Here is an 8,878-nt window from a genome sequence, read left to right as displayed (position 1 = left end):
GGAGAGAAAAAGTAAGAAAAACAAAAGAGAGAAAAAGGAGGTGTGCGTAGCAAAAGAGAGAGAGAAAAAGGAGCAAAAGAGAGGAGGGGAAAAAAAGTAAGAAAAAAAAAATAGAAAAAGCAAGAAAGGAGCTGTGCGTATAGTGGCCGTGGGACTGCTGCGCACATCAAAAATATTTTGAAAGAATAATAATTTATTTTAAATCTTCTCTCGAATCTGTTAAATTCAATTTAATCCGATCAAATTTAAACTAAACTAAATTTAAATGGATTCCGATTTAAACCTATCTATCCGACCCGATGAATTCAATTCAAAATCAATTTGACCCTAATTTCGTTTTCAATTTGGTTTATCTATTTCTTTTAATATTTTTTTTCTTTATAAATGATAAAGCGTACAGTGGGGTCTGAAGGACAACATAAGACCCATGGTCAAGGAGTAAAGATAAAATGACAGTCGATCATTCTCGGTCGATCCGATTGTTGGTCAGATTTTCAAGACTTAGCTTCTCATTTTTCTTAGGTATAACTTTCAGTCTATTTTTAATTGGCTCAATAGTCGATCGAACTCTTAGGACTTAGCCTGCACTTCTTCTGGACACGACTCTCAGTCTATTTTCGATCGGCCAAATAGTCGGCCAGACTCCCAGGGCTTAGCTCCGTACTTTTTCTAGGCATGACTCCAAGTCTATTCCGGGTTAGCTCCAGTACTAGCCAGACTCCCATAGCTCAATTCCACATTTCTCATGGGCACAACTTCCAATTTATTCCCGACCGGTTATAGCGCCAGTCGGACTCACAAGAACGTGGTATGACTATTCATCAAAAAATATTCTGATACTCTGTCACATGAGTATTGCAGAACCTTCCCCTACCCAATAGAAGTCAGGCGTACATCTTTCATCACCCGATATTCTCTGACTGCCTCATTATTGCGGAGGTTGTGAGAGGTCGTATAAAAAGGAAGATCTTCTTCGTTGGCCAGGTACACGCGCACACACGCATCTACTACAGTTCTACTTTTTCATACACTTTTCGTTGGGTCTCTTTCTAACTTGAGCATCGGAGTGTCTGCGCTAGGGACCTCTTCTCTGGTTCATGCTCTAACACATGGGAACTGTCTAAGGTGTGTGCAGGTCCATGGGTACCATCTTCCACCGTCTCCTCTTACTCTGCTAGTAGATCCAAAGCCTACGACGTATCTTCGAGTCCTAGAGCTCAGTCTCTCTCTGTCAACTCTCTCACTCTTGTCACCGGTCTCCCATCTAACTCAGCTTTCGGACGGAAGCAATAAAAAACAGTACTTAACACTTGTCTTTTCTGATTTTATTATTGCAGCTTAATACAACACTTAAACCGTATAAACTTATAGCATAAAATTTTATTATATCATTTAACAAGTCAAATATACTAGCTCTTGGTTTAACCCATAGTGTACGATGGAGATGGTAGGTTATTATTGCCCTCCCTCTTGTATTCCTGGCAGAAGGTGGCTCCTTTCTCCTTGGCATCCAGAACCAAACCTTCTATGAAGTTTGCAGATGATTCGGATACCACCGGAGTGATGTTAGAGTTTTCCTCCGGCGGACACTCAACTTTGCCATTTTAGCTTTCACTTTCTCGACGATGGCGTCGGCTACTGATTCCATGACCAGAACTACCTTAACGGCCATGCATCTTTGTCCACTGAATTGAATAAAAAGTAGACATCAAGTTACTGCTACACGAGTAAGTTAGAAGCTGTTGAAAAAAATTAGACTATAAACAAGTAAATAAATTATTTATATTATATTCACATTTTAAAAATATTATAATACTTTTAAGGATCACTCATAATTTTAGAGAGGAAAAGAAAAGAAAGATAAAGAACAACTTTCAACTTGAAAACTATACTTTTATTTTTCGTTAGATGATTGAACATGAATGCAGGGGGGAGTATTTATAGTACTCATTATGCAATATACATAGTTATAAGAAAATTAAATTCTATCCACAAAGAAATTTTATCCCTATCTATTGGATGAGAGAAATACTCCTAACCATACATTCTAATTTCTATCTATTAAATTTTATCCTTTGAATGAGAAAATTACTCTTATCCATGTCTTTATTCTCATCCATTAACGGGTTGGTATAGATCTTCAACACTCCCTCTCAACACCAACCCTTTGAACTGTGCTGAGTTGATAACGGAACATCTTGAATTTATTAGTACTCAAATAACCTTTTGAGAACACGTCCACAACTTGATCATCTGTACTGATTTGTCTCATCTCAATTTTTCCTTGCAGAACTTTTCTTCTAATAAAATGATAATGCACTTCAACATGTTTAGTTCTTGCATGAAATGTTGGATCGAGATGCGCTAAAGGGGAGGGAAGGTGAATAACGCTCGTGGTTTTCACTTTTCATATTCGGAAAATTTACGAGTAAAAGCAGCGGAATAGTAAATAACACAACACAAAAGGACCCAAGTATTTTTACTTGGTTCGGAGACTTGGGCGACTCCTACTTCAAGGCCCACGCTCGTTGAGCGTTTACTTTGGGCAATCACTATAAGCTCAGAAAAGGTACAATTAAATATTACAATTAAGTGCACTAGAAATTTATACCGACAATAAGAAATAGTTAAGACCGACGCTTCAAGTCGTCGGAATGTCGTTGCGGCTTTCCCAGATCATCTCGTTAGCAGTGCGCTGAAGAAAGATGGCTTCGAAGTCCGATGTACATGCTGCTGATCGAGACTGCCATATAAGGGTCGTTGAGGGCGCATTCAATCCCCTTGAGGGCGCCTCCAATCCCCGGGTCAGCCACTGTGTAGATGAGAGCCGAAGTGGTCTGCGCCTATCCACCTGAAGGCACCTCCAACCTCCTGGAAGGCGCCTTCAAGGCTATCCAAGGCACCTCCAGCTCCTCTGGAGGGCGCCTCCAGCTTTGCAGCGCGCGCTCCTTCTGCCTTGCACCCGAGGCGCCTCCAAGCTCCATGGAGGGTGCCTCGGGTACTGTTCATCCGAGACAAAACTTGCTCCTTTGTCCCTGTAAAATATGTCAGTCCCAAAAATACCCTGCAACACACACATAATAATGAATAAGAAGATGTTTGATAGCCACCAGAATGTCCGGTTCTGACTTCAGATTTTCGACCAAAAATCCTAGGTCGAACCGACGCCTACTGTTCCCTCAGCCGGGAACGCGTCCTCACCTACTGCACTCAGGAGAGTATACCTGTTGCCAGTCCGGTCCTCCAGGTAGACTGGACTTTTGCTCAGCGCCCGAGTCTTCAGGTCTTTCCGTTGGACGTCCACTCCATGATCTATCCAGACTTTCACCTGGTTCACGACACCAGGACTTTTCTGTTGGAACCCCAAGGTTATTTTGGTGTGATCAACAAGTTAAGTTAGGTCCTGTGTGTTTTTAACTCTGTGTCTAAGTGTGCAGGAGCTTAGGAGCACAGGTAGTCGAGCCGAAGACGCAGCCAGCGAGAAGAACGGCACGCGGTGCGTCCGAGGCACGAGTCGCTACGGAAGAGTACACCGGCGGACGAGAAGGAAGCGTACGGTGGTTCCGAGGGATGAGAAGCCGGAGCGGAAGACTGCTCGAGGAGCAAGAGACGCAGCTAGTGAGAAGGTCGGCATGTGGTGCGACCGAGGGACGAAGACTACGGATGAGTACGCTGGCGGACGAGAAGGAAGCACGCTGCGATTCTGAGGGACGAGAAGCCGGAGCGGAAGCCTGCTCGAGAAGACCGGAAGTTGGGTTCGGGTAAGCCCTATTCCGGATGGCAGAAATCACCTAAGCGAGTGGAAGACTCGGTCTGAGGCAAACGGAGCCGGAGCAGAAGACCCGGGATGAAAAAGTCAACGGGGTTGACTTTCCTAGCCGGGGCACCCGGAGTTGACTTTTTGACCAGATCGCGTCAATCGTGATCTGAACTTTGGGGGATAAAATTTTATCCCCCAGGGCACCCGAAACCCCTTTGTGGCGCCCCGACCAAGGCTATAAATACAACCTTGGTCCAGAAGCTTTTCATCATCTCAGAAATTGTAATTCCAACACTTGTAGGCTCAATATCTAGATTAGCTTCTTTCTTTTTGCCCTTTCATTGCTGTAAGAGGCTTCTCCGCATAAAGGAGATATTCTAGTGCGACATCTTCCTTGGATTAACAATTTCCCTGGTTGTAACCAAGTAAACATCTGGTGTCTCTTTCTTTTCTGTTTTAATTTATTGCTTTCTTATTTTATGCAAGTGTTATGTTGAAAGTTTGAGAAAGGGTTGCATTTTTTATTTTTACAGGCTATTCAACCCCCTTCTAGCCGGTCGCAACGGTCCAACAAGTGGTATCAGAGCTAAGGCGCTTTAGGAGGAGTAACCGCTAAACGAAGCAACGATATAATGGTTGGACCAAGCATCTACCCGCCGAAGTTCGAAGGGGAATTCGCTAGCTGAAAAAAAGTGAATGCAGGTATTCTTTAAAATTGATTTTGATTTAATGTTAATTATGGAGTTCGATTTTACAGCACCGGAAGGTAAGGAGAAATACCATTGGACGAAGAAGGAGCAGGCCGACTATGTGGCAAACGACAAAGCAGAGTACCATCTGCTAAGCCTTCTTCCGCCACAAGAAGTCAACCGAATCGACAACAACGACTCCGCGAAGGAACTTTGGGAAAAGTTTCCTGAGTTACACGAAGGAACATCCGAAGCAAAGCTCGTAAAACGGGATTTACTCCGCAACCAGCTCACCAGCTTGTGACTTGGGGAAGACGAGACAGTTGCGCATCTGCACTCAAGGATAAAGGAAATCATCACCAAACTTTCGAATCTTGGAGAGACGGTAAGTAACCGAGATTCGCTAAGGTACGCACTAAATTCCTTTCCTAGAAATTCAAAATGGGCATCACTAGTAGATGCCTTTTATATTTCAAAAGACTTTAAAAAAATTACATTAGAAGAATTCTTTTCTACATTTGAAGTGCACGAATCAAGATGTGCAGGTACAAAGGAGCCCAAGAACAACGTCGCCCTCAAAGCATCGAGAGACGAACCTGAGTCTGAGTCTTCTCTCGATGACGAGGAAATGGTAATGATGGTAAGACGGTTTAAAAAACTTTGTAAATCTCGAACCTCTAACCATCCGCAGGGTAAAAAGAAAAGGATGATCTGCTGCTACCACTATGACGAAGAAGGGCACGCCAAGGACAACTGCCCCAAGCTAAAGAACAAGGACAAGGATAAAGGTAAAAAACCTATCCAAAAGCGCAAAGTCCTAAAGGCGACGTGAGATGATACGTCGTCCGAATCGGAAGTTGAGGCATTCTTCGGGCTCGTATTAATGGTGAGTCATCAAGACGATGACTGTGAGTCAAGCTCTTTCGAAATGAGCATTGAGAGCATCGATGAAGGGAGAGCCTCGTCGGAAGATAACACAGTTCAGGGGGAGACATGGAAACGAGATCGACAAGGTAAGTCAGGTACGATCCCTTCCTCCCAATAAACTCTTTAAATTCGTTAAATTATTAACAAAAGATTGCTGTAAATTAGAAAAAGAAAATAAAAATTTAAAAGTAATACTAGTTAAATCTTGCCCTCTAGAAGATTTAGACAAATCAAAATTAGAAAATAAAAAATTGAAATAAGAAAATAATAATTTGAAAATGCAAATAGATAGTCTAAAAAATCATGCATGTTCAAATAAAACATATTTTAGAAAATACAACAATTTAAATTGGCATTTTCAATATCATAAGGGACATATTAGAATTATTTCAAAGAAAAATGTCCCTAAAAAATTCCTACTTAATCCAGTAAGCCGGAACCTATATTGGGTTCCTAAGTGTTGTTTAACTTGAATTTTTAATCGGATTTAGAGCTTTCAGCGAGAAAATTAGACATTAAAATTTCTCTATGAGGCTTTGTCCAAGGAAGTGGTTGTTGCTCCAATAACCAAGAAGGCCTAGTGTCTCGCCATGACCTGGAAGTCAAAATATTGAAATAAAATGTTTAATTAACTTTCTAATAAAGCATTAAGATTAAAATTTAATAATGTTTTAAAAAGTTTGTTTAAACATTTTTTTTAAAAAAAATTTCTTAGAATTTTTTTTGCGTGAAACTTTTGCATAAAAGTTAAATGTTTTTCTGAAATTTATGCTTAAAATCTTTACTTAGAAAAATTTTCAAAGATATTTTTGTAAAATTTCTTAAGTCAGAATTTTTTTCCTTACTTAAAACTTATAAATTTTTTTACTTAGAATTTTTCCTTAGTAAATTTTCTTACCTAAAAAGTCTTACTTAGAAATTGTTTAACTTAGAATATTTTTTGCTGAAAATTATTACAAATTGTCTAACTTAGAATTTATTCAACTTAGAATTTCTTTCAAGAAAGTTATAAATTTTTTTTAACCCTTAGATTTTCTTTGGAACCCCATTTTTTTTATGTGATCAAAGGGGAGAGGTAAAAGTATAAGTCTAGGGGGAGGTAGACCAAAATTAAATTTTCTATCTTTTTGCACTTTATTGAAAAATTAGTTAGTTTATTTTTTAAGTCTATTTACCCTAGCTTAACTTGTGTTGCTCACATCAAAAAGGGGGAGATTGTTGGAACCTCAAGGTTATTTTGGTGTGATTAACAAGTTAAGTTAGGTCCTGTGTGTTTTCAACCTTGTGTCTAAGTGTGCATGAGCTTAGGAGCACAAGTAGTCGAGCGGAAGATGCAGCTAGCGAGAAGGACGACACGCGATGCGTCCGAGGGGCGAGGCGCTGCGGAAGAGTACACCGGCGGATGAGAAGGAAGCGTGGGTGGTTCCGAGGGACGAGAAGCCGGAGCGGAAGACTGCTTGAGGTGCAAGAGACGCAGCTAGCGAGAAGGTCGGCACGGGGTACGATCGAGGGACGAAGACTGCGGATGAGTGCGCTAGCGGACGAGAAGGAAGCACGCAGCGATTCCAAGGGACGAGAACCCAGAGCGGAAGCCTGCTCGAGAAGACCGAAAGTTGGGTTCGGGTGAGCCCTATTCCGGATGGCAGAGATCACTCAAGCGAGCGGAAGACTCGGTCTGAGGCGAATGGAGGCGGAGCAGAAGACCCGGGCTGAAAAAGTCAATGAGGTTGACTTTCCCAGCCGGGGCGCCCGGAACTGTCGGGGGCGCCCGGAGTTGACTTTTTGACCAGATTGCGTCAATCACAATCTGAACATTGGGGGATAAATTTTATCCCCCCAGGGCGCCCGGAACCCTTTCGGGGCGCCCCGACCAAGGCTATAAATACAGCCTTGGTCCAGAAGCTTTTCATCATCTCAGAAATTGTAATTCCAACACTTGTACGCTCAATCTCTAGATTAGCTTCTTTCTTTTTGCGCTTTCATTGTTGTAAAAGACTTCTCCGCCTGAAGGAGATATTCTAGTGCGACATCTTCCTTGGATTAACAACCTCCCCGATTGTAACCAAGTAAACATCTGTGCCTCTTTCTTTTCCTTTTTAATTTATTGCTCTCTTATTTTATGCAAGTGTTCTGTTGAAAGTTCGAGAAAGGGTTGTGTTTTTTATTTTTGCAAACTATTCAACCCTTCTAGCCGGCCGCAACGGTCCAACATTTTCAACATAGGGTTACCCCCCTAGGATTTTTGCCCCAAGCTTCGACCCACTAAGACTTCATGCTTAGGGTTACCACCCCCTAGGGTTTTCCTGCCTGCCTAACCGCGGCTAGGACTTTTGCCTAAGATACCTTAGGACTTTTTCTGCATGCTCATTCAACACATTAGATAACAAATATCTTAACTTTGAATCCTTTGCCATTATCAAAACTCGGATTCGATCGTCGGATGCTTTCCGTACCAACATGAAAGACTGGATTTTCCGCCAAACAAATTGCTGATTGATTGCCACAATATACTGGAATTGCATAATCTACTGGTTGATGTAGATTATTCATTAGTTGTATGATCCTGTCTGGAAGCTGAGAAAACGAACCTGCCGGTGTGACGTGTCTGGAAGGTTGACCGCATCCCCATGACCCGGTTGATGATCTGTCCGCTGCGTTGACCAAGTCGTCTGAAGTCCTCCTCCAGTCAACTGTACCTGTATCCAGCGACCGGGTTGCCCCGGCGTCTGGTACCTCGGTGCTCGAGGCGAATCCCACAGATATATGAGCAATCGAATACTAATGACAAAATAATTAACTAAATGCAGAAAAGGTACGAGAACGTACCCTGGCCCAGGGGGGCGCCCTCGGATGGATGAATGAGTTGGTCGGGATACCGATCGAGTCGTAGCGGCCCGGAACAATACAGCGGCTCACAGGCCGGCACACGGCACGCAGGCCGGATAACAACAATGGTACGAAGAATGAAGTACAACGGCACGATGGCCGGATCCACACCGGCTCACAAGCCGAACATAATCTTGGCGTGAAGGCCTAAATACGCAAACCTGAGCCCGTCGTATGACGGCTGCTGGTAGGGTGATGACGGCTGCCTGGAGGTGTCGGTGGCTGCGGCAGGAGGAGGTGGCGGCGCTGGATGCCGAGGACGCTGATCGCCGGAGGTGACTACGGCAGTGGCCGCCAGAAGTAGCTGCGTCGGCGTGGATCGAGAAGGAACGGAAGGTGGCGAGGCGATGGCGCACGAGGGAGAGAGGCGCCTTCTGCTCATGCTTGGCGACGGAAACCACAACCCCAGAAAGCCTTCCCGGAGGCACTTTCAGCCGGCTATGGCTGAAAGTGGTGAGGACGAGGGAGCTACAGGCGGCTGCTGGAGTCACCTGCGATGGGCTCGTGGTGAAGAAGAAAGGAGAGCAGCGGCTGGTGGAAAGGAGAGGTGGTGGCTACTAAAGACGTTCGCAGGCTGGAGGAGAGGAGGAGAGCGTCGATGATCTCGCCCGCTCCG

The 8,878-nt window shown here is 43.6% G+C and overlaps 1 pseudogene; it reads right to left on the bottom strand.

Moving 5' to 3' along the window:
• Nucleotides 1–1,421: 1,421 nt before the first annotated feature.
• LOC122008628 overlaps nt 1,422–8,878 on the bottom strand; it is a 47,582-nt pseudogene continuing 40,125 nt past the window's right edge.

Source organism: Zingiber officinale, chromosome 1A, assembly GCF_018446385.1.
Source record: "Zingiber officinale cultivar Zhangliang chromosome 1A, Zo_v1.1, whole genome shotgun sequence".
Classification (NCBI taxonomy): domain Eukaryota; kingdom Viridiplantae; phylum Streptophyta; class Magnoliopsida; order Zingiberales; family Zingiberaceae; genus Zingiber; species Zingiber officinale.
This window is presented reverse-complemented; position numbering and strand designations above follow the sequence as displayed.